This window comes from Astatotilapia calliptera, chromosome 17 (genome assembly GCF_964374335.1).
Source record: "Astatotilapia calliptera chromosome 17, fAstCal68.1, whole genome shotgun sequence".
In the NCBI taxonomy this organism is placed as follows: Eukaryota; Metazoa; Chordata; class Actinopteri; order Cichliformes; family Cichlidae; genus Astatotilapia; species Astatotilapia calliptera.
The window spans coordinates 10,103,779-10,128,466 of NC_137438.1; the positions used below are offsets into that span (position 1 = coordinate 10,103,779).

At 43.4% G+C, this 24,688-nt stretch overlaps 1 long non-coding RNA gene across 1 annotated transcript; it reads left to right on the forward strand.

Moving 5' to 3' along the window:
- Positions 1–21,418: 21,418 nt before the first annotated feature.
- LOC113009448 (uncharacterized) lies at positions 21,419–22,332 on the forward strand. The gene is made up of 2 exons (XR_013902672.1): positions 21,419–21,519; positions 21,655–22,332. It is a non-coding gene; the product is annotated as an uncharacterized LOC113009448 (long non-coding RNA).
- The last annotated feature ends 2,356 nt before the right edge of the window (positions 22,333–24,688 follow it).

Consider the following 24,688-nt stretch of genomic DNA (forward strand, 5'->3'; position numbering starts at 1 on the left):
CACACACACACACACACACAAAAAATTATTCTGAGGAGGAAGTCCAACACATAATGAAAAACTTGTTTGCCTACCTCATGAAGTTTTAGTTACTACATGCAATGTAAGTCACTTTATGTACACGAGCTATTTATATTTCTTAAAAGGAAAAAAAAACCGTCAGCTAAGTGTATTAAAAAATGTGCAGTGGACAACAAGAACAATTCTAATCTACAGTTAACAATTTATATTTGTTGTTTTGTGTTATTAATTGTCTCTTTATTAAAATCAAATGAAATGCTTTGCTTATGACTCATAAACACTAAGTGATGTACTCCTACAGAGTGCTTCCATTCATAGCCTACAATGAGAATTTTACTTAATAAGATCACGAAGACACTACAAATCAGACACTACCAGATACGACAAACTAAGTTAAACTTGTAGAGATTGTAGTGACATTAACTGTTGAAACTGGACTGCCACCCTGTGATGCTGCAAGGCCCATAGTGTAAGTGTGTGATAATATTAATAAGTAATTAAAAAGTAAAAATGAATTTGTCCTACATTACACAGATATGTATTTTCCCGTGCACATACCTATTTTTTTCAGTTTCTATGAACGTTGTCTCTGTCACAAATCCTTAAACATTCCTTTGAATAGTGGAGGGAGGAGCATTTCATGATCTAAGTACAATGCACAATCAGACATAAAAACAGTCTGTGCTGAGAGCAGTGAGAAGTAACTACAACCATCATGGAAAGAAAAATTATTTGCTGGATAATACTGCTTGGACATTTTCATGCAGCACAGAGTAAGTAGTTATTACAAGTCATATCTGTATCATTGTTTGTGGGATAGTAAGAACTAAATTATATTTATTTTAAAGTAAATAAATGTTCCAGGATAACTGCATGCTTTCAGTGCATCCTCAAAAAATAATTAATATTCTCATAAAAACAAAATGTCAACTGTCCAGACGACTTCCATATTTATTCCATATTTCCACAAATAAGCTCAAACCTGGACTGAATTGTTGTTTAGCTGTTAGCCATTTCAAAGTACTGAGTAACGACAGGGTAAGTACATGCACTAGAGCTAGAAGAAAGTATCATACCCAATGCACATTCAGGTTACATGTATAAAATAATACAGTACCTTAGTAAATTGGGTCGGAGATGGATGGATCAACAGCTCTAGATTGCATTCTGGATAATACATTTTGGACAATATCCATGGAGATGAAAGCGAAGTGCAAAGAAAACCAAAAGATTCCATATAAATGAAATGGTAAAAAGACTGATCAGCATTGTTTAATATGACTGGTAGACAATTTCTTGTGGCATTTATACATTAAAATAAAATAAAGGAAGTAGTTAAAATTATACATGGAGCAAACATATCAAATTATAATATAGAGGGTATTATTAACCCTTTCACGCATAGTGGTCACTACCGTGAACAGCTATTCAAAGACTGTTTCCTTGTATTTGTGTTAGTGTTGAATGTATACTTGCACATAAACTACTACATTGGACACTCATGTGTCACTCTATACCCTGCCACCCACTGGTCTTTCAACGTTATTTTCATTGCAATTATTGTTATTTAACCCTGTCATGGATGAATTATGACAACCTCCAGTAGCGGTTTTTGATAATGGGCGGTTGCCCAGGGCGGTATCGTGGTGGGGGCGGCATCACGGGCATCTCCGCCAAAAGAGTTGCTCGTACTCCTGCTGCCCCAACATCAGCCAGCGCATTTTGGAGATGGCATAGGCACCGATCGGTTTCCTGCCGTCCATTTGCTGGGAGTAAGGGTGCTCTCTGTCTGCGAGGTGCGCCTGCTGCTTGCAGCACAGGAAGGAGAGGGCGGGTTGGCAGGGGATTTACTGGCTGGCTGGAGCAGCATCTGATAACCAACTCACAAAATAAAACAAAATAAAAACAAACCAACAAACACGAAAACACCAGACATTATGATACAGACTTACCAATGTTTTTTCGAAATTCTTTAAAGTGAGCGCGAGAGCCCTCGGTGTGCCTGCTTGCTGCTGTGCTGAAGTCAAAGTAAACTTTATTGTCATCTCCGCTATAAACAGTACAGTATAAAGAGAGACGAGACGATGAGGCTCCAGTTATAACAGCGTGAGTAAATGTCACACAGTGGAAATTTGTGTTTTTATGTTTTATCAACCTGTGTATTGGTACATAGTGTTGATTTTATTTGCATGATTTGATTGTGATATTTATATTGCATGTTTGTTTATTGATATTTATATTGCATGGTTTTATCCTCATATTTATATTATGTATTTTAGTGTTGTTGCACAAAATTCTTCTAATCCACTGTGGACTGTAGGCACCTGTGAGGTGGGGGCGTTCCCCGAGGTGGCCTATCAGCCGCCAGGCTGACCTGTTAAAGGGGATAGTGAGCGCAGAGACAAAGGAGCCAGCTGATGTGAGATCTAAGCAGGAGAAAATTCAGCTCATTGTTAAGGCGGCAATTAACCACTTGGGGTTAGTAGGACTGACATGGGAAGACGTGAGGGACAACCTCAATTTTCAGTCAAGTCAGGAAACGTGATGTTCTTTTGTGTACTCATGGTACTTATTCTTCAATGGAATGCAAGGAGTCTGTTGGTCAATGGCCAAGAGTTGAAGCATTTCGTCAAACTACTTGGTGTCAAACTGGATGTCATTTGTGTACAGGAATCTTGGCTTAAGTCTTCTTTGGATTTTGTGTTGTATGGGTACAAAATAATAAGAAATGACAGGGACCGTGGTGGAGGGGGAGGGTGTGCAACGTTTGTCAAACAAGACATTCTATATAGACTCCTGGGTAAAGGCGATGATTTGGAGTATATTGCTGTTGAGGTTTGGGACAGGGATGAACCTGTTGTTATTGTGAATTTCTACAATCCTTGCGCCAGACTGGAGCTGCCGCGTCTTCGTTCAATTGAAGGCAGTGACTGTCGTAGAGTTATTTGGTGTGGGGATTTTAATGCCCATAGCAGAGTGTGGGGTGGCACACACACAGATAAAAATGGTAAGGTAATTGAGGAATTGATGGATACATGCAATTTGGTGTGCCTGAATGATGGTAGGGGGACCAGATGTAATGTTGTTAATGGAACAGAGTCCGTTTTGGATTTAACTCTAGTCTCAACTGTCCTTGCAGGCATAAGTCAGTGGACCATCAGAACAGACACTACTATCGGCAGTGACCATTATCCTGTTTTCTGTGATGTTGGAGGGAAGATACAGGTATCTCTAAGAGAGGTGCATAAGAAGTGGAGTTTTCATAGGGCTGACTGGACGAAAGTCCAAAAATTATGTGAGGAATCGATTGACAAGGTTGATGAGTCTGGTAGCGTTGATCATATGAATAATCAGTTTGTTGACGTACTTGTGGTAGCCGCCAAGGCCTCAATCCCGACCAGTACAGGCAATGTAAATAGGACTTTGGTGCCGTGGTGGACAGAGGGCTGTCGAATTGCTGTAAAGGAAAGAAACAAGGCGTTTAAATTTCTCCAAAGAACCCTTAATGTACAAGCTCTGTTTGCGTACAGAAAAGCAGTGGCAGTGGTCAGGAGAACAGTGAGACAAGCAAAGCGGAGCAGTTGGAGGTTGTTCTGTTCTAAAATAGGGAGAACCACTCCAGTGGGGGAGGTCTGGGGCATGGTCAGAAGAATGGGAGGTGATCGGCGGGAATGGGATTACCCAGCCATGACAACAGAACTTTGTCACGGCTCAGGAAAAAGTGGAGGTTATGGTGAAAACTTTTGCTAAGATTCATAGCTCTGATAACATATCCGTGTTGGGAAAAGACAGCATGTGCCAAACTAAAACACAGTATTCAGAGGCTCTAGTAAGAAAGGCGCACATGGGTAGTAGTTTGGATGTGGTGTTTTCTCGGGAGGAACTGGTGAGAGCACTTCAAAAAACAAAGCCCACAGCCCCGGGAAAGGATCAAATTTGTTATTTGATGTTGAAGAACCTTGGTACGAAAGCGCTTACTAAACTGCTGTGTTTGGTTAACACAGTTTGGATTAAGGGTGAGCTCCCAAGTACTTGGAAGGAGGCTGTTATTGTGCCAATAAGAAAACCCGGGAAGGATCCATCTAAACCAGATAGCTACAGACCGATTGCTCTTACGTCAAATGTGTGCAAGTTAATGGAACGTATGATAATGGCAAGACTGTCTTTTGAGCTGGAAAGAAAAGGGGCTTTAGCCGATTACCAAAGTGGTTTCAGGACAGCTCGGAACACAACTGATGCTATTGTTAGACTTGAGAATGTTGTTAGGAAAGCGCAGGCCAATAAAGAGTCTGTTTTGGCAGTGTTTTTTGACATAGAAAAGGCATATGATATGTTGTGGAGGGATGGGCTTTTAATCAAGTTGCATAAGTTGGGTATTGGTGGCAGGACATTCAATTGGGTCCAAGACTTTTTATCTGGTAGGAAGATCCAAGTGCGAATTGGGTCTACAATTTCTAGTCAGTGCATGGTTGAGAATGGAACGCCACAGGGCAGTGCAATTAGTCCTCTGCTTTTTGTTATAATGATCAATGATGTTTTTTCTGGTGTTCCTGAGGGAATTGGGAGGTCTTTGTTCGCTGATGATGGTGTGTTATGGAAAAAAGGAAGAAATATTGAGCACCTAGTGGGCAAGGTTCAGGAGGCTGTAAATATGGTGGTTGAGTGGGGATTTGACTGGGGATTCAGGTTTTCCGTGGAAAAAACAAAAATGATGTTCTTTACCAAAAGAAAAGTGAGTGAGACTTTGACATTGAAACTGTATGACAAGGTGATTGGGAAAGTGAGCTCTTTTAAGTACTTAGGTGTTGTGTTTGATTCGAGACTGACATGGCGGGAGCATATTGACCGGATTGAAACCAAATGCAAAAAAGTTATTAATGTTATGAGGTGTGTAGCTGGGAGGGGTTGGGGAGCGAGCTCTTCTGCTTTGAAAGGACTTTACCAGGCGTTAATTAGGTCGGTCTTTGATTATGGGTGTGTGGCATATGGTTCAGCAGCTCCTTCTGTGTTGAGACGTTTGGATGTTCTGCAATCGGAAGCCCTTAGAGTGTGCTGTGGAGCTTTTAAAACGTCTTCAGTCAGTTCCCTACAGGTGGAGATGGGAGAAATGCCCCTAGATCTTAGGAGGAAGCAAGTGTCGGTGAATTACTGGGTTCATCTTGGTGGTCATGGTGACGCACATCCCACAAAGGAGGTGCTTTTGGAATGCTGGGAGTATGGAAGAAGTCAGAAGGATCATTTTGGAAAGGTGGGGAATCAGTGGGCTGAGGAGTGTCAGGTGTATGGACTTAAAACATGTCCTGCAGTGGTGTTCTCTGTGGTTCCCCCATGGTTATTGGAGACCCCTCCTGTGGACTGGTACTTGCTGGATCTGAAGAGGAAATTGAAAGGCAGAGTCGATCTTGTTTCAGCATTTCGTTTTCACAGCTTGACTGACTACCCTGAGTGTGTTCATGTGTTCACGGATGGTGCTAAAAGTCCAGTTACTGGAAGTACAGGGTTTGGAATAGCAGTTCCGTCAAAAAATATTGGAATAAACAGACGCACTTCGGATGGACTGGCAGTGTACACGGTTGAAATGGTAGCAATTTTGGTGGCATTGAAGTGGGTAGAGTGTTCAAAAATCAGGCAGGTGGTAGTATGTTCTGACTCGGCAGCTGTTCTTTCAAGTCTACAATCATTTTGTTCGAAGACAAGGCAGGGCATGCTGTGCACTATTCTGGAGACTATAAGCAGGATAAGGTGTTGTGGTGGCAATATTCACTTTCTTTGGGTGTCAGCTCATGTGGGGATCAGTGGAAATGAAAAGGTGGATAGGTTGGCAAAAAGAGCGTTGACTAAAAATAGGACTGAGATGGCGATTACAAGCAGTGGATCTGAAGCAAAAGGTATTGTTTGGAGGCTGGTTGTTCAGGAGTGGCAGAAGCGGTGGGATTCAGGGAGTAAGGGCAGGCAATTGTATCATCTTAAGAAGGAGGTGGCAGAGAGTAGGTTGTATAGGGGTAGTAGGAGAGATGAGGTGGTCATTACCAGGCTTAGACTGGGACATTGTGCATTAAATAAAACACTACAGATGATAGGAGAACATGAGACGGGGCTTTGTGGAGTGTGCCAGGAGGAGGAGGAGGAGACAGTAGAGCATGTAATACTGCGGTGCAAGGGTTATGATGTGGAGAGGTCAGTTCTGCAGAATAGATTGAAGGAGCGGGGTGTTGGGGTCTTTAATCTGAAGAGTGTGTTGGAGGGTAGTAGGGCACAGGTGAGGGAACTGGTGGGGTTTCTGAAGGCTATAGGTGTTTATGAAAGAGTGTAGGGTTTTTTTTATTTTTTATTTATTTTTTATTTTTTGTTGTTGTTTTGTTTTGTTTTTGATACAGCTTGTAAACTCACTGTCTGACCCATACTGTCACGGTCCTGGGTCAGTGACCCAGTGTTTTGAGTTTCTTGTGCCTCTGAGTTTTCTGTATTATGTTCTTAGTTCTCGTTGTTGTCCTAGCTTGTTCTTTAGTGTAGTGTCTTAGTTTGGTGTTCTTGTATTCTGTTTAGTTCTCTGAGTATTTGGTAGCTGCCCTCTGTGTTTCTTAGTTGCTGTCTCCCCTAGTCTAGTTTGCATCTTTGCTAATTCCTGTTTTACTTTGAAGTTCTGTGTCTCATGTGAGTGTATCCTACTTTGCTCCCTTGTCTCGTCAGTTCTGATTTCTCCCAGCTGTGCTCTCCTTCTGTGTCTCATTCCCCTCGTTACTTCCCATTGTATTTAAACCCTGTGTTTCTCTGAGTCAGTGTCGCGTCGTCCCTCATGCTGTGTGTGATTCTCCCCGTGTCTTCTGGTATGTGTTATAATTAGCGTTTCCCAGTGTAGTTTTGTATTGCTTGTGTTCTATTTTCCAGCAATAAAGCTGTGCTTTTGAGTTCAAGTTCTGTCCCCGTGAGTTTGCGTTTGGGTCCAATCCCTGCCTGCCACACAGCGTTTCATGACACATACTCCGGAACGGTAGGAGGCGGTAATGCTCCTTTACGTTGGTTGCCAACCGCCGTTAAACACAAAGAAGAAGAAGAAGAAGAAGAGACAAAGGAGCGACGCACGAAAGGCGAGCAGGAGAAAAAGAAAGGCGTGCAAGCCCGCACATGTGTTAGAGGAACTGCTGCCTGACTGTGGGGTGCCACAAGCCGTTCGGTGATCCAGTCCTAACGGCAGGAACAGCAACAGTGGGTGGCGATGGCCGCAATTCACAGCAGGGCAGGGGTGCCCCTCTGCCTGCATCTGGCGGTGCTACGAGGGAGGCCGTGTTCAGGTGTGGAGTGAGGCGGGACTATGCGGTGACGCGCTGTCAGGACGAGACAGGTCTGCGACAGGAGCCCCCTCCTTGGTCTTCTGGCCGGTGTGGTTTCCATCCCGGAAGAGAAATTCCTCTCCTGTTTCAGATAAGGAAAATTTGCCCACGTGTGGCTGGACTGTGGGACTATGGGACTGTGGGGGGGATTTTAGCATATGGGAGACATTTGTTTAGCTTTGTTTTAATAGTGTATAGCCATTTCTGCCGGCAGGGTTTTTAGCGTATTGAGAACACTCTTTTTATTGTATATACGGGGGATTTTAACTTGTATTTGTGATTCTGGCTGTGGTTGTTTTTTATGGAAATAAATGGTGTGTGTTCAAAGCCAGCTTAGTTTCTTTGCCCTGAGCGCTGACCCACTCACTCCCCTTCCTTCTGTATGTGAACGGACTTGGAGGTGAAGATTTAGGTCCACCAGTCTTAGCGGCTACATAAACAATAAATATAAGAAGAGTAAGAAAATTAGAACACACATGCATCAACACTACAATGAGCGGGTGGAGGGAGGTTTGGAGTCTTCTCTCACCCCCGTTCTCTGCGACCTGCTGGAGCGGGGGGGCTAGGAGGAGGAGTTGGCCGTCCGACTGTGGTCTGGAGTGTGGGGCCTCCCTGCTGCTGCGGAGTCGGGGCGGTCTGCCTCCCCCCACCGCAGGGAAAAGGGTAACACCACCTGGGTCTGGGTGCAGTTCCCCCCTCCAGGGGCAAGGGTACCTAGACCCGGTTTGTAGAGTACACTTGGGGAGTGTGATCGTGTGTACAGCGTCTCTTTATGTCTGTCTCCACGTTGGTTGAGTGTGGAGTAAGTGCATATGAGAGCATGAGGGTGGGAATGGATGTTTGTGTCTGTGTGTGCCTGTATGTCTGTGTCTATATGTCAGGTTGGGTGTCAGGCGCCACCTCTCTGGGGACATCTCAGGCCCTCCAAGGTTTGGAGGCCTATCTCCCCCTACCACCACTTCCCCTGCCAGTGGCGGACTCCCTCAGACATCGGTGCGTTGGTGGTTCTTTGTGTCCGGGGATGGGCGTCCAGGTACACACCGGCTCACTCCTTGGCGGCCGCTTATCGGGGCCTGGAGCCTGGGGCTCGCTCGGGCCACTTCGGAGGTGGGGTGCCCCCGGCCTCTCGGCCTGGGGCTCGGTCACTCAGGCACGGTTGGCTGCCGGCGGAGCTCGCGTCACTGCAACTCCCCCTGGCTTCTGCTCCGCGGCTGCTGAGTGAGCCCTCATCTGGGACTCTCCTCAGCTCTTTCTGGGACAGTGGCACGGCTGCCCCTCTGTTGGTCTTCCTTGGTCTCTTGTGTTCTGGGGGCCTCTGGATGTCTGGAGTTTTAATCACCTCCATACCTGCTTCATGCCCTGGAGGACGGGGCTGTGGCCCCCCCACACCCTCTAGCAGATTATTACATGAAGGAACCTTTTAAAACAAAAAACAAGCGCGTCCATGCTCACAGGTGTACACATGGGTGATCACACCCACAAACTACACCCTTTTTGGCTCCTACCTCAAAGCACACTGTGTTCTGTTGATCTTATGTGCTGCACAATAATGTTTAACATTTAGTATTTACTGTCATATTCCCATATATCATTGTGATGTTGTTTATTCTATTACTCTTGTTCTCTTCTGCTTGTTTTATTTTATTTTTCTCAGCAGGTGATCCAGGTGATTGATATATGCATTTTTTTTTCTGCCCGTTCTGTTGGTTTTTGTTTTTTGCCCTTCTCCCCCGTCCCTCTTCTCAGCTGTTTCTCTTTCCCTCTTTCTTTCTCCCCTTCTTTTCCCCAGTCCAGTCTGTCCCGTATTCAGTAAGTGAAAATAAAATAAACAATAAAAGGTGAATCAAATGGACCATTGCGGCAAGGCTGGGATGGTCAATTTGGTAAAGTAAATCCGTTGGGAATCTTTCTTTGCCTTTAGACAACAATTCTGATGGCAAAAGAGCCAAACGGGACAGGCAAAAAAAAAAAAAAAAAAAAAAAGTAAGAAAATAAATATACACTTTAGGATTAGGGGTAAGGGGATCAATAAAAATTTAAAATGTATAATTTACAGTTTGTTGATTTAAAGTCTCACACACAACCTGTCGACAGAGGAGGGGGGCAGGCTGCTTCCAAATAGAGCACATTTCATTCATAATGTTGTAAATCCAAGCCCATTATGTATTCATGATTTGTTCCTAGGTTGTGCGAAGTCCCAGAAATAAACAAAGTGAATCTGTAAGCTAAGTGTAGGTCTATTAGGTAATGTTGTGGTGAACCCATGTTAGGGGATGGGTGTTCAGGAGTGCAAAATTAAAAACAATGGAAGATGAACAAGAAACGTTCAAAGCCATCAGGTGCTCAGTTTAGAAAAAAGAGAAAAGAAGAGGAGGACAAACGAGCATAAGATACCGGAAAGCAGATGTGTCATTGGATAATGGCCGGTCATGTATCCTGAAACAATCAGAATCATATTTAGAACACTTTATTAATCCCCAAGGAAATTATGTGGGTTACAGTTGGTCCAAGAAAAAAATGTAAAAGTAGTAACAGACTAAACTCCAAACAATACATTGTTACAGATTTTACACATTTAAGAAATAGCATTAATATATACAGATCACTCAATTATAAATATCAAGAATTAACAGAGGTGAAATAAATATAAAGAAAATTGACAAGAATATTACAAAGTAGAGAAGAGCGTGTGTAAAAAGGGTGTAAGTATTGCAGTGTTTACAGTAAATGGCCTGTATTTGTATAGCACTTTATTAGTCCCTAAGGACCCCAAAGCGCTTTACACATTCAGTCATCCACCCATTCACATACACATTCACACACTGGTGATGGCAAGCTACAGTGTAGCCACAGCCACCCTGGGGCGCACTGACAGAGGCGAGGCTGCCAGACACTGGCGCCACCGTGCCCTCTGACCACCACCAGTAGGCAACGGGTGAAGTGTCTTGCCCAAGGACACAACGACCGGGACTGTCCGAGCCGGGGCTCGAACCGGCAACCTTCCAATTACAGTGTATTAGATGGAGGAATTGTACAAGGAGAGGGCCACGGGCAGGAATGATTTCCTCCTGTGTCGTTCCGTGGTGCTTTTTGGTAATCTCAGTCTCTTACTGAACGTACTCCTGTGACTGACCAGCATGTCAAGGAGTGGGTGGGAGGTATTATCCATGATTGTCCTTATCTTGGAGAACATCTGCCTCTCAGACACCACCCTAAAAGAGGCCAGCTCCATCCCCACAACATTACTGGCCTTGTGGATCAGTTTATTTAGTCTGTTGGCATCTGTGACCCTCAACCTGCTGCCCCAACATGTAAGAGCATGGAGGATAGCACTGGCCACAACAGAGATACAACAAGTTAACATTAGTAGGAATATATAAAATGTCCATTTACGTTTGTTAACTACTTGGCTATGATAGGAAACAGACACTGATGTAGCTTACTGTTAGGTTTTGTATTGTTGATTGTCATTTATGCTTAGAAATATTTAACCATATATTCTTAGAGGTGTATAATCAATTGTGTAGTGATAGGTTGTGTGATCTTTAACAGGCTGCAAAGGCTTGGTGTGTATTCCACACTAGAATGCACACCTACATCCTGGGAGCATGGGAAGAGGTCGTACCGTGTCTTATTGTTTTATGGTAGGATTAACGTAGTTGCGTCTGTTCTAGTCTAAGTGCTCTTTGTTTAGATGAACTGCAGGACTTCCTCACCGTGTTATCTAGGGTGAGGGGGAGGCTACCCTCTTCCTGACCAAGGATGTTTGACCCTTTGATCAGCAGTCCACACACACACACACACACACACACACACACACACACACACACACACACACACACACACACACACAGGCAAGGTACTCTTTGTGTGTATGTAGACGTCATATGTTAATGAACTTATGCATATTCATGTAACCTCAATAAAAGAACAGTGGTACGGGAGAACGGACGAGAGCAACTGGGGTCAGGCGAGGGAACGGCGCCTGTCCGGTTCTCTCCCGTGCACGAGAAACATGAAGAACTTTGCCTACTTGTGTCTTGCTTTGCAGTGTAATTATATTGTCTTCAACGTTCCAGCGGATGGGTTCAAGCTAAAAACCTATCACTTACTAAATCTTTTGGACTGTGTACGGCACAATATTAATTAGTCATCGTCAGTTGTTGATTTGTCCTATTCTCATTGTATAATGAATTATGATGGCTGTTTGTTAGCCATTTGCATACTATGCATACTCTCTCTCTCTTTCTTCATTTAGAGAAGAAAGAGAGTATATATATATACATATATATATATACACATATATATATATATACACACACATACATATATATACATACATATATATACATACATATACATACATACATACATACATACATACATATATATATATATATATATATATATATATATATATATATATATATACACATACATACATATATATATATATATATATATATATATATACACGTGTGTGTGTGTGTGTGTGTGTGTGTATATACATATGTGTGTGTATATACATATGTGTATATATGTTCCACTGCTTTAATCTACTATAATACGCACAGCGCAACATGAAAACTGTAGGAAAAATGAGAGTGATGAAGTAAAAGTTTATGGTAGAGCTGGGAAGTCAAACCAATTTATGGCGCTCTTCAAAACTATTTAAAACATAAGAATGAACTTTTGCATCAACAGTCATGATGACAGCAACCACCGTAATGACACCAACAACAACTGCAGATGGACATCCAACATCCACAACAACACCTCCAACTACGACAACAGAACTACCAACCACTACAACAGCACCTCCGACCACCACAACCACACCACAAACCACTACAACAGGACCCCGGACCACCACAACAGGACCACTGACCACCACAACAGCACCACCAACTAATGCAACAATTCCACCAAGCACTGCAACATCACCTCTGACCACCACAACAACACCATCAACTACCAACACAGCACCACCAACAACTACAACTGTACCTCCAACCACTACAACAGAACCTGCGACTAGCACAGTGGCACAACAAACCACCACAACAACTGTATATCCAAGCACTACAAGAGCACCTACGGCCACTACAACAGCACTACCAACCACTACAACAGCACCACTGAAAACCACACTAACAACACCAACCACTACAACAGCACCTCCAACCGCCACGACACCAACCACCACGACAACAGCACCTCCGACCACCACAACAGCACCGACAAGCACTACAACAGCATCACCGACCACAACAACCGCAGAACCAACTACGACAACAGTGTCTCTGACCACAACAAGGACAACCCCAACCACTACGACTGTACCACCAACCACTACAACACCAACACCAACCACTACAACAGCACCTCCAACCACCACTACAACAACACCACCAACCACTACAACAACACAAACCACCATTACAACAACACCACCAACCACTACAACAACACAAACCACCATTACACCAACAACCGCTACAACAGCACCTCCGACCACAACAACAACACCACCAACCACAACAACGACAACCACCATTACAACAACAGCAACCTCCGCTACAACAGCACCTCCAACCACCACTACAACAACAGCACATACCACTACAACACCACCACCAATTACTACAACAGAAACTCTAACCACCACTACAACAACACCACCAACTACTACAACAGCACCTCCAACCACCTCTAAAACAACAGCACATACCACTACAACACCACCACCAACCACTACAACAGCACCTCCAACCACCACTACAACAACACCAGCAACCACTACAACACCAACACCAACCACTACAACAGCTCCTTCGACCACAACAACGACAACACTAACCACTACAACAGTACCTCCAACCACAACACCACCACCAACCACTACAACAGCACCTCCAACCACAACTACAACAACACCACCAACCACTACAACACCATCACCAACTACTACAACAGAAACTCCAACCACCACTACAACAACACCACCAACCACTACAACAGCACCTCCAACCACCACTACAACAACACCACCACCAACAACAACAACAACACCATCCACCACTACAACAACACCACCAACCACTACAACAGAAACTCCAACCACCACTACAACAGCACCTCCAACCACCACTACAACAACACCACCAACCACTACAACAACACAAACCACCATTACACCAACAACCGCTACAACAGCACCTCCGACCACGACAACAACACCACCAACCACAACAACGACAACCACCATTACAACAACAGCAACCTCCGCTACAACAGCACCTCCAACCACCACTACAACAACAGCACATACCACTACAACACCACCACCAATTACTACAACAGAAACTCTAACCACCACTACAACAACACCACCAACTACTACAACAGCACCTCCAACCACCTCTACAACAACAGCACATACCACTACAACACCACCACCAACCACTACAACAGCACCTCCAACCACCACTACAACAACAGCACATACCACTACAACACCACCACCAACTACTACAACAGCACCTCCAACCACCTCTACAACAACAGCACATACCACTACAACACCACCACCAACCACTACAACACCACCACCAACCACTACAACAGCACCTTCAACCACCACTACAACAACACCAGCAACCACTACAACACCAACACCAACCACTACAACAGCTCCTTCGACCACAACTACAACAACACCACCAACCACTACAACACCATCACCAGCTACTACAACAGAAACTCCAACCACCACTACAACAACACCACCAACCACTACAACACCATCACCAACTACTACAACAGAAACTCCAACCACCACTACAACAACACCACCAACCACTACAACAGCACCTCCAACCACCACTACAACAACACCACCACCAACAACAACAACACCATCCACCACTACAACAACACCACCAACCACTACAACAGAAACTCCAACCACCACTACAACAGCACCTCCAACCACCACTACAACAACACCAACCACTACAACAGCAACTCCAACCACCACTACAACAACACCACCAACCACTACAACAGAAACTCCAACCACCACTACAACAACACCACCAACCACTACAACAGCACCTCCAACCACCACTACAACACCAGCAAGCACTACAACACCACCACCAACCACTACAACAGCTCCTTCGACGACAACAACGACAACACTAGCCACTACAACAGTACCTCCAACCAAGACATCACCACCAACCACTACAACAACACCTCCGACCACCACTACAACACCATCAACAACCACTACAACAGCACCTCCAACCACCACTACAACAACACAACCAACCACTACAACAACACCTCCAACCACCACTACAACAACACCACCAACCACTACAACACCATCACCAACCACTACAACGGCACCTCCAACCACCACCACAACAACATCACCTCCAACCACTACAACACCACCACCAACCAGTACAACACCACCACCAACCACGACAACAGCACCTCCAACCACCACTACAACAACATTACCAATCACTACAACAGCACGTTCGACCACGACATCGACAAAACCAACCACTACAACAGCACCTACGACCATGACAATGACAACAACAACCACTACAACAGAACCTCCAACCACCAATACAACACCACCAAGCACTACAACAACATCACCAACCACTACAACAGCAACTCCAACCACCACTACAACACCACCACCAACCACTACAACACCACCACCAACCACTACAACAGCACCTCCAACCACCACTACAACACCACCAACCACTACAACAACACCACCAACCACTACAACACCACCACCAACCACTACAACAGCACCTCCAACCACCACTACAACAACACCACCAACCACTACAACAGCAACTACAACCACCACTACAACACCACCACCAACCACCACAACACCACCACCAACCACTACAACAGCACCTCCAACCACGACTACAACACCACCAACCACTACAACACCACCACCAACCACTACAACAGCACCTCCAACCACCACTACAACGCCACCTCCAACCACTACAACAGCTCCTTTGACCACAACAACAAAAACACTAACAACTACAACAGCACCTACGACCATGACAATGACAACAACAACCACTACAACAGCACCTCCAACCACTACAACGGCACCTCCAACCACCACTACAACAACACAACCAACCACTACAACACCACCACCAACCTCTACAACAGCAACTCCAACCACCACTACAACAACACCACCAACCACTACAACAACATCACCAACAACTACAACAGCAACTACAACCACCACTACAACACCACCACCAACCACTACAACAGCAACTCCAACCACCACTACAACAACACCACCAACCACTACAACAACATCACCAACCACTACAACAGCAACTACAACCACCACTACAACACCTCCTCCAACCACTACAACAGCACCTCCAAACACTACAACAGCACCTCCAACCACCACTACAACGCCACCACCAACCACTACAACAGCTCCTTTGACCACTACTACAACAACACTAACCACTACAACAGCACCTACGACCATGACAATGACAACAACAACCACTACAACAGCACCTCCAACCACCACTACAACACCACCACCAACCACCACTACAACAACATCACCAACCACTACAACAGCAACTCCAGCCACAACTACAACACCACCACCAACCACTACAACACCACCACCAACCACTACAACATCACCTCCAACCACCACTACAACACCACCAACCACTACAACACCACCTCCAACCACTACAACAGCACCTCCAACCACCACTACAACAACACCACCAATCACTACAACACCACCACCAACCAGTACAACAGCACCTCCAACCACCACTACAGCAACACCAAAAACCACTACAACAACACCACCAACAACTACAACAGCAGCTCCAACCACCACTACAACAACACCACCAACAACTACAACAGCACCTCCAACCACCAGTACAACAACACCACCAACCACTACAACAACACCTCCAACCACCACTACAACAACACCACCAACCACTACAACAACATCACCAACCACTACAACAGCAACTCCAACCACCACTACAACAACACCACCAACCACTACAACAGCACCACCAACCAGTACAACAGCACCAACAACCACTACTACAACAACACCAACAACCACTACAACACAACCACCAACAACTACAACAGCAGCTCCAACGACCACTACAACAACACCTCCAACCACTACAACAGTACCTTCGACCACAACATCAACAACACTAACCACTACAACAGCACCTACGACCATGAAAATGACAACAACAACAACCACTACAACACCACCACCAACCACTACAACAGAACCTCCAACCACCACTACAACATCACCAACCACTACAACACCATCACCAACCACTACAACAGCAACTCCAGCCACCACTTCAACAACACCACCAACCACTACAACAGCACCTCCAACCACCACTACAACAACACCAGCAACCACTACAACACCACCACCAACCACTACAACAGCTCCTTCGACCACAATGACAACAACTACACCAACCAATACAACAACAACACCACCAACCACTACAACAGCACCTCCAACTACAACACCAACCACCACTACAACAACATCACCAACCACTACAACAACATCACCAACCACTACACCAGCAACTCCAACCACCACTACACCAACACCACCAACCACCACAACAACAACACCAACCACCACAACAACAACACCACCAACCACCACAACAACAACACCACCAACCACTACAACAACAACAACACCAACCACTACAACAACACCACCAACCACTACAACATCACCTCCAACCACCACAACAACAACAACACCAACCAATAAAACAACAACACCAACCAATACAACAACACCACCAACCACTACAACAGCACCTCCAACCACCACTACAACAACCCCACCAACCACTAAAACATCACCACCAACCACTACAACAGCACCTCCAACTACCACTACAACAACACCACCAACCACTACAACAGCACGTCCGAACACCACTACAACAACATTAACCACTACAACAGCACGTCCGAACACCACTACAACAACATTAACCACTACAACAGCACCTCCAACCACCACTACAACACCACCACCAAGCCCTACAACAGCACCATCAACCATTACAACAGCGAAAGGTGAGTCTAATTCCCTGGAAAATTATATAGCATATGATAATACACCGAGACTTAAACAGATACCATATGGCTGAATAGATCCTATAGTGTGTTAACACCATGCTTGTTAAATAACTGTCTAACATACCACACAGAGTGAATGGGTTAAATGCAGAGAGGAATTTCCCCACGGGGATCAATAAAGTATACATTATTATAATTATTAGAATTTCAATCCATAATGTTTTGGTCAAATTTTGGTCAAATTTTTAATACATTTTACAGAGTTGGTGTGACAAGGGGAGCATCATCACAGATATTTCTTTTTTTAGTAACAGTAGCATTTCTTTTTGATTAGGGTATTTTTTAAGACTTCCGCATTATAGAAAAAAGGCATCTGTCTGAAGCAGACCAGTTTTATAACTTGAAGGCAGACTCTCCCCAATGATTTGAAATGCTAAGGACTTTAAATAACAGTCTCTTGCATGAGAAACCTTGATTTTCGCTATTATCTATTATGAGCTATTATTCACAGCCAACTGTTTTGAAAACAGTCTTTTATTTAATATAAACTGTGAATATCACAGGATGTGCACTAAGTAAAACAATTACTGTAAGCTCATCTGTCGGTTCTGTGTGCACATCTGCCATCTACTTTGTATAACTTGGAGTTTCTTTTTCCTTTGCTGAGGCATGCGCTGTGCAGCAATTTGGAACCTTAACAGTTGCAGTTGCTGTGTTTGTCCACCAGGTGGCTCCAACTATTCACAAAGCACATCAATTTTGAGGAAATTCATTAAGCTATTTTCTAACTCTGTTACACAAAGACTCTGCTTAGTTTCACTTTCTGGCTGCAGGTCCTAGTTTTGCAAAAGCATGTCGTTTCCTGTCAGTACTTTTAACTCAAACTCAAAGCTCTCTTATATATAAAACAATATAATCAGCAGATAAGCTTCAAAATATATATTTCAAATCTCAACACTAACTTTAGTTACCTTGGGAATTCCTTGGTTAACATGTTTGGTAATTCAGCAATAAAGCTGCATTTAAGTTTACTTTTGCCTGTGTGTCTGCATTTTGTGCCCTTACTTTGCCTGCGTCACACAGTACATGACAATGGGATGCGCCTCCCTGGCCAGCCAACAACGTTGTCCTTTTCGGGTATAGTTAGCAATGAAATTAACATACACTATTCTCACTGTGAGAATTTCAGTCAGTGAATATAAATTCAACCTTATCTCACAACATAGCAAATGGAGATTCTCGACTGTGCGTTTGTGGAGATAACATGTCAAGTAGCCTCCCCTACTCACAGAATGGATATTCAGAATAACCAGACTGATATTTTGTGGGCCATCATATCCACTACATCATGTTATGAGGGGAAAAAATGCCCCAAGCCACCAGGGCAGCAAAACAGCTAATCCCAGTTTCTCATGGAAGGACAGTCTTATGGCAGTAGCCAAATACAAGAAGCTTTTTCCCTGGATTTTGAGGGGGACTGAGAAACATGGAGAAGCACTGCTTACTTCACATGTCCAAAGAAAGCTGTTAGATGCAGCCTACCTCAATCTATAGCTACCACACTCGTGTCAGAGGCAGACCACTTTCAGACTGCCGTAACTGAAAGTCACTATGAAGTGGCAGCTGAAGTGGTAAGGGCATTAATGTGTTTACTTCATGTTCGCTGCTTACCTAGCAGAGCTATCCAAGGACATGGCATCCAAACCTGACTGGAATCTGTAGGAAGAAATCACTGAGTTTACTGATATTTGCCTCCATGCGTAGCACTGTGCTGTCCAAACCATAGGTAAATCTATGGGGATGATGGTGTTGCTATTAAACCCATCAGAGATAGATTATGTGTCTTTTTATGAGCAATATCAGTTTGCTGATCCTGATCCAGTTGCTGTAGAGTCTTCCAGTTTGAGTCGGATGGGCCAGGCTTGCCATCCGATATTGTGTGTGTGAATGTTATCTGCAGCCATCACACATTCAAAAAGAGAAAGGACTGGGGTTAACCCAGGCCTTGTCCGACATGCCGATAGCTCTTTTGATGAAAAAACATGGGCTGCACAACAGAGCATGAAGAAAACAAATCATTTACAGCAAAAGAATTATGACAGAGAAAAATAATAAACAGTTCCTGCCTCTTCAAAGAAAGGAAAACGATGTTCTAGTTGAACTGGTTAATTCATTAACTGGCTTTGCTCATATATTCCAGTCTTCATTTTCCAAATGTATCAATTTCTGTGTGCATATCACATGATTTGACCAGAAGAAAGACGTCACCATCTCCAGTTCATGCATATTCATTCTTGCATAGGTATTGGTATTATATTCAGAAAACATTGCAAATTATATTGATTAGACATATTTTTAATAAAGTTAAAATAGTAAAACAGCCCTCTGGCTGGACTCATACCCGTATTTGTGTGACATAAATAACAAGTGGGCTTTTTTTTCTTCTAACAACACCGAGCAGGTAAAGCTGTAAAGGTTTTCCCGCATACATCTTGGTCACTTTGTCTGTTTAACACCTGCTGCTGATTTAGAAAGCACACCTATATTAACCGGTGATACACTTCTGAGAATGGAGGGGGGAAAAGTATCTTTTTGGGGGTATTTTTTGTGATTTGTGTGTCAACCACAGAGGACATACATAAAAAGATCCTCTCAGGAGGATAGTCACAGTTTAGTTTAGGTAGCTGCCTGCTAATAATTACAAATGATGGTTTCTGTGAAAAACAAATCATTAACTTGATAGCCATCAATTGACATTCATGCCCTTGTGCACTCACTTTGCTAAAACCCTATGTGCCCAAGGTGTTTGCATCATCTGATCTATTACCTTAAAAGCATTCTCCCTGCCCCCTTTTTCTTCTTTTGAAGAAATAAACTGGTGACTATAATGCAGCCGCTGCCCCCCCCCTCCTCCCCTCCTCCCCAACCTGGAGCTCCATTTAAAGCCACTGATCATCTCCAAGTGCTCTATGGTAAACAGAAGCAGGTCAGCTGTCTGAGGAAATCATACATATAACTGAGCAGGCAATTAAACTGTGAATATCACCAGGTAACATGGGTGTGTTTTTAAAAATCAGCAGCAGGTGTTAAAAAGTGCCTGTATGCAGATAAAGTTAAACTCCAGTTGCCATTGAGCTGCTCAGTGGTGTTAGAAAGAGAATATTAGCTAGAATTACGTCACAGAGAAACACGGAAAATAGTTCAGCCAGAGGGCTGTTTTTCTATTTTAACTTTACTTAAAATATTTTTAATCACCATAATTTGCATTGTTATGTGAAGATGATATTAACACCAGTGCACATATGCATTTGCATGAACTGGAGATGGCAACCTTCTTTTTCTGCAAGGTCTATTCTTCTGTTGTATTACTGTTATATTGGTAACCAGGCTTACAGTACACAAGCTACTTAAGGTGTGTTGTTCTGCTAAGGTCGTTCCACTCACCAGCTAGTTAGAATTGGTGGAATGAGACAAATGTTTGTGAGGAAAACACAGGGAGGTGCATCCCATAGTGAGACGTCTCACTTATGCTACTCTGACAACTGAGGTTATGCAAGTAACATAAAGTTTTTACCAGTTTCAGCAACAGATTGAATGAGATTTTTAAAATGAAATTGTTACAAAAAATACTTTATCTTTACATTGTCCTTTTGCCAATGGCAACACATTTGTTTCTTAAAATACAAAAATATATATGGGTTTCAGCTGTAAATTAAATCAGTACTTTCAGGTTATTAATTAATCATATTGTCCTAAAAGAACCAGAAGTGTGTCACAAAGTGAGACTGAATTGCATTTAAAAAAATGTATATTCTTTATATTATTTTATTATTGACTTCTAAGTGCAATGTTTTCAAACTCTAAAGCCCTGCAAGCACTGGCACATATGAAGATGAGGATAACTACCTACGGAGAGGTCAGCAATGCAACCATCATTAAACTTATTGAAGAGGTATGCCTATAAAATTATATTATTATATTCATATAATATATTTAAAATTTGTTTTCTTTGTGGATTATTTAAACTTGCTTTTGAAACTGAAGTAAATATTTAGATGTTTAGTCTTTGTGTTTTCTCTCTTTTTAGTTTTTTAGCAACCAGATCCTGAATGGAACAGCCCACAGTCTCTCTGTGACAAATATTCAACAAGTGAGAGTTGGCCCATAAAAGCTTTGCATGGACAGAAGTCAAAAGTGACTGAATAAAGACAACAATTCAAGGATGTACTTGGTTTAACATAATGTGAAGCAGCAGTATGACTGAACTGTCAAGAGGTGTTATCAGTTCTTCAGCTCGAGAAGCAGAGGTCACTCTGACAAGCCTGGTAACCAGAAAACTGTAAAGCAAGCTTCTTGCTTATATAGACAAAGAAAAGTGAGTGAAGCATACCAAGTGCGTGAATATTGTCCCTCAAATCGGGAAAATCAATTGTCTGTCAGATATTACTGGCAGAACTTGTTATTATGAGTGATTCTGTTGTACTCAAGGTCACCTTTCCAGTTCATTGGCAAGACAGAATTTGAAAGCATTCCTTTGTATTTTACTTTAAAGAATAACTAAAATTTGGAGGATGTACAACATACTGTGTGTGCAGAGAAACTCTGAGAAAGTTTCTGTCATGCAAGCCAACATTGTTGAGTGATTGTTTAAATGTCTTATTTGGCAAACTCCCTCTCTTGCCATTCAAATGTCAGGTGCATTTTAATGTTGGGAGAAAATGTTTTGTTTTGTTTTTGTTTTATAGCAATAAATCTATGCAACATATGCATGTTATATTATACTATTATTTTTGCACTAAAATTCTGTAGTGTAATGTAAACTTGTCTTTATAAGTAACCCAAAATTAGCTGTAATGCATTCCTGAGTAATGTGTTACTCTAATCATATTGCACTTTTTAGTCACATGGCAATACAATGTGTTACTGTGCTAAATTAAATAATCACATTACAGCTAATTTTGGGTTATTACTTACTTTGCAAAGGGTTTTTGGTCGTTTGCAGGGACAGATCGATAGAAAGCATCAAATATGTATTTTTCTTCCGGTGCACTGGCACTACCATCAGCTGATGTCAGTTAATGTTTGGCGTTAAATGCTCCAGCTGAGAAGTATAATGTGCAATAACAAATGTGTTACGTCCCCCCCACCATGGTGGAGGCAAAGGTAGGAAGGAGACAGCAACACTGGACAACCACGATCAATCATAACCTAGTGTGACTAACAGTTTAAAACCTGCAACCAGTGTATAGGGTACCCCAGCTTACCTGTCCAGCCTCCCACCACACACAATACAAAGAAGCCTGTTCGCAAATGTTTGTCATAAAGCAGCAGCCAGCAGCTGGCCAGGGAGCTGCTCATTTGTAGTGATCCTCAGAGAGTGATTGGCCAACTGTGCCCAGACCAGCCAATAGAAACATGCCAATCAACTTTGAACTGGCCAATAGGTGGAGACTTGACACCTTAAAGATAAAAAGAACACCAAAAGTAAAGCCACATCTCTTGGCACGTAACACCCCCACCCTTTAAGAACTAAACTCAGGGTTTGGTGACATCTCTAAACGGCACGGGAGACAGCGTCTGCTACAATGTTTTCTGACCCTTTATTGTGATGGATATTGAGGGGATAATTCTGAATAATCAGTGACCAACGCATAAGCCGCTGGTTGCGATTATACATTCTAGAGAGGAAAACTAAAGGGTTTTGATCTGTGAATACTTGAACTGAACTCTGACATGACTCTATATAAACTTCAAAATGTTGCAAGGCCCACAACAAAGCAAGTGTCTCCTTTTCAATGGTAGAATACCTGAGCTGATGTTTATCAAACTTCCGAGAGAAGTAACTCACAGGATGGTCAATGCCCTGGGTATCCTCCTGGAGAAGCACTGCTCATGCACTAACTGTGCTGGCATCTATTTCCAGTTTGAATGGTAAAGAGAAGTTAGGAGCAGACAAAACGGGGGTGCAACAAAGTAAGCCCTTAAGGCTTTCGAAAGCCTGCTGGCAACTCTCAGGCCAAATAAACGGCTTTGAGGGACTGGTTAAGTCAGTGAGAGGGGCAGAAACAGAAGAGAAATTCTTACAAAATCGTCGGTAATATCCTGTGATTCCAAGGAAACGCCACAGTTCTCTCCTGGTGGTTGGTTGGGGGAACTCCCTAATCGCAGTGACTTTGGCATCTGCAAGGCACACTTTTCCTAGACCAACTTGCTGGCCAAGGTAGAGGACACTGCCTCTAGCAAAATCACATTTGGCAAGGTTCAAAGTGAGAGATGCATTTTCCAGGCTAATAAAGACTTCTTTCAATGTAGCCATGTGGGTTGACCAGTCACTGCTATACACAACGATGTATCCAAGTATGCTCTGCAGTTGGGGATGCTTCCCAACACTTTATTGACCACTCTGTGAAATGTTGCAGGGGCATTGCACATACCAAAAGACATAACTGTGTACTGCAGGAAGTGGTCAGGAGTGACAAAAGCTGAAATGTCAGATGCTTGCTGTGTCAAAGGCACTTGCCAATACCCTTTTAACATATCAAGTTTAGTGATGTATTTTGCAGGCCCAATTTCATCAATGCAGTCATCGATTGAGGTAAGTGATGTGCATCTGGGACAGTGACAGAGTTCACCTTTCAGAAGTCAGTACAGAATCTTGGGTTTCCATCTGACTTCGTGTCTAGGAGACATGGTGAACTCCAAGAGCTGGAGCTTGGAACTGCGAATCCATTCTGAAGAGAGATACTCAACTTCCTGTTTTATGATTTCCCTCTTTGCTGGACTAACCCGATAAGCACAATGTTTGATTGGTGTAGGGTTAGTTAGCACCACATCATGTTTTATGGTCAGAGGGCCCGGTGGCGCCAGTGTCCGGCAGCCTCGCCTCTGTCAATGCGCCCCAAGGTGGCTGTGGCTACAATGTAGCTTGCCATCACCAGTGTGTGAATGTGTGTGTGAATGGGTGGATGACTGGATATGTAAAGCGCTTTGGGGTCCTTAGGGACTAGTAAAGTGCTATATAAATACAGGCCATTTACTATTTACCATTTATGACAGTGGTTTGGGACGGGATGTCATCGAACAGAGATGGGAATCCCAATATGAGTGTTATGATATCATTG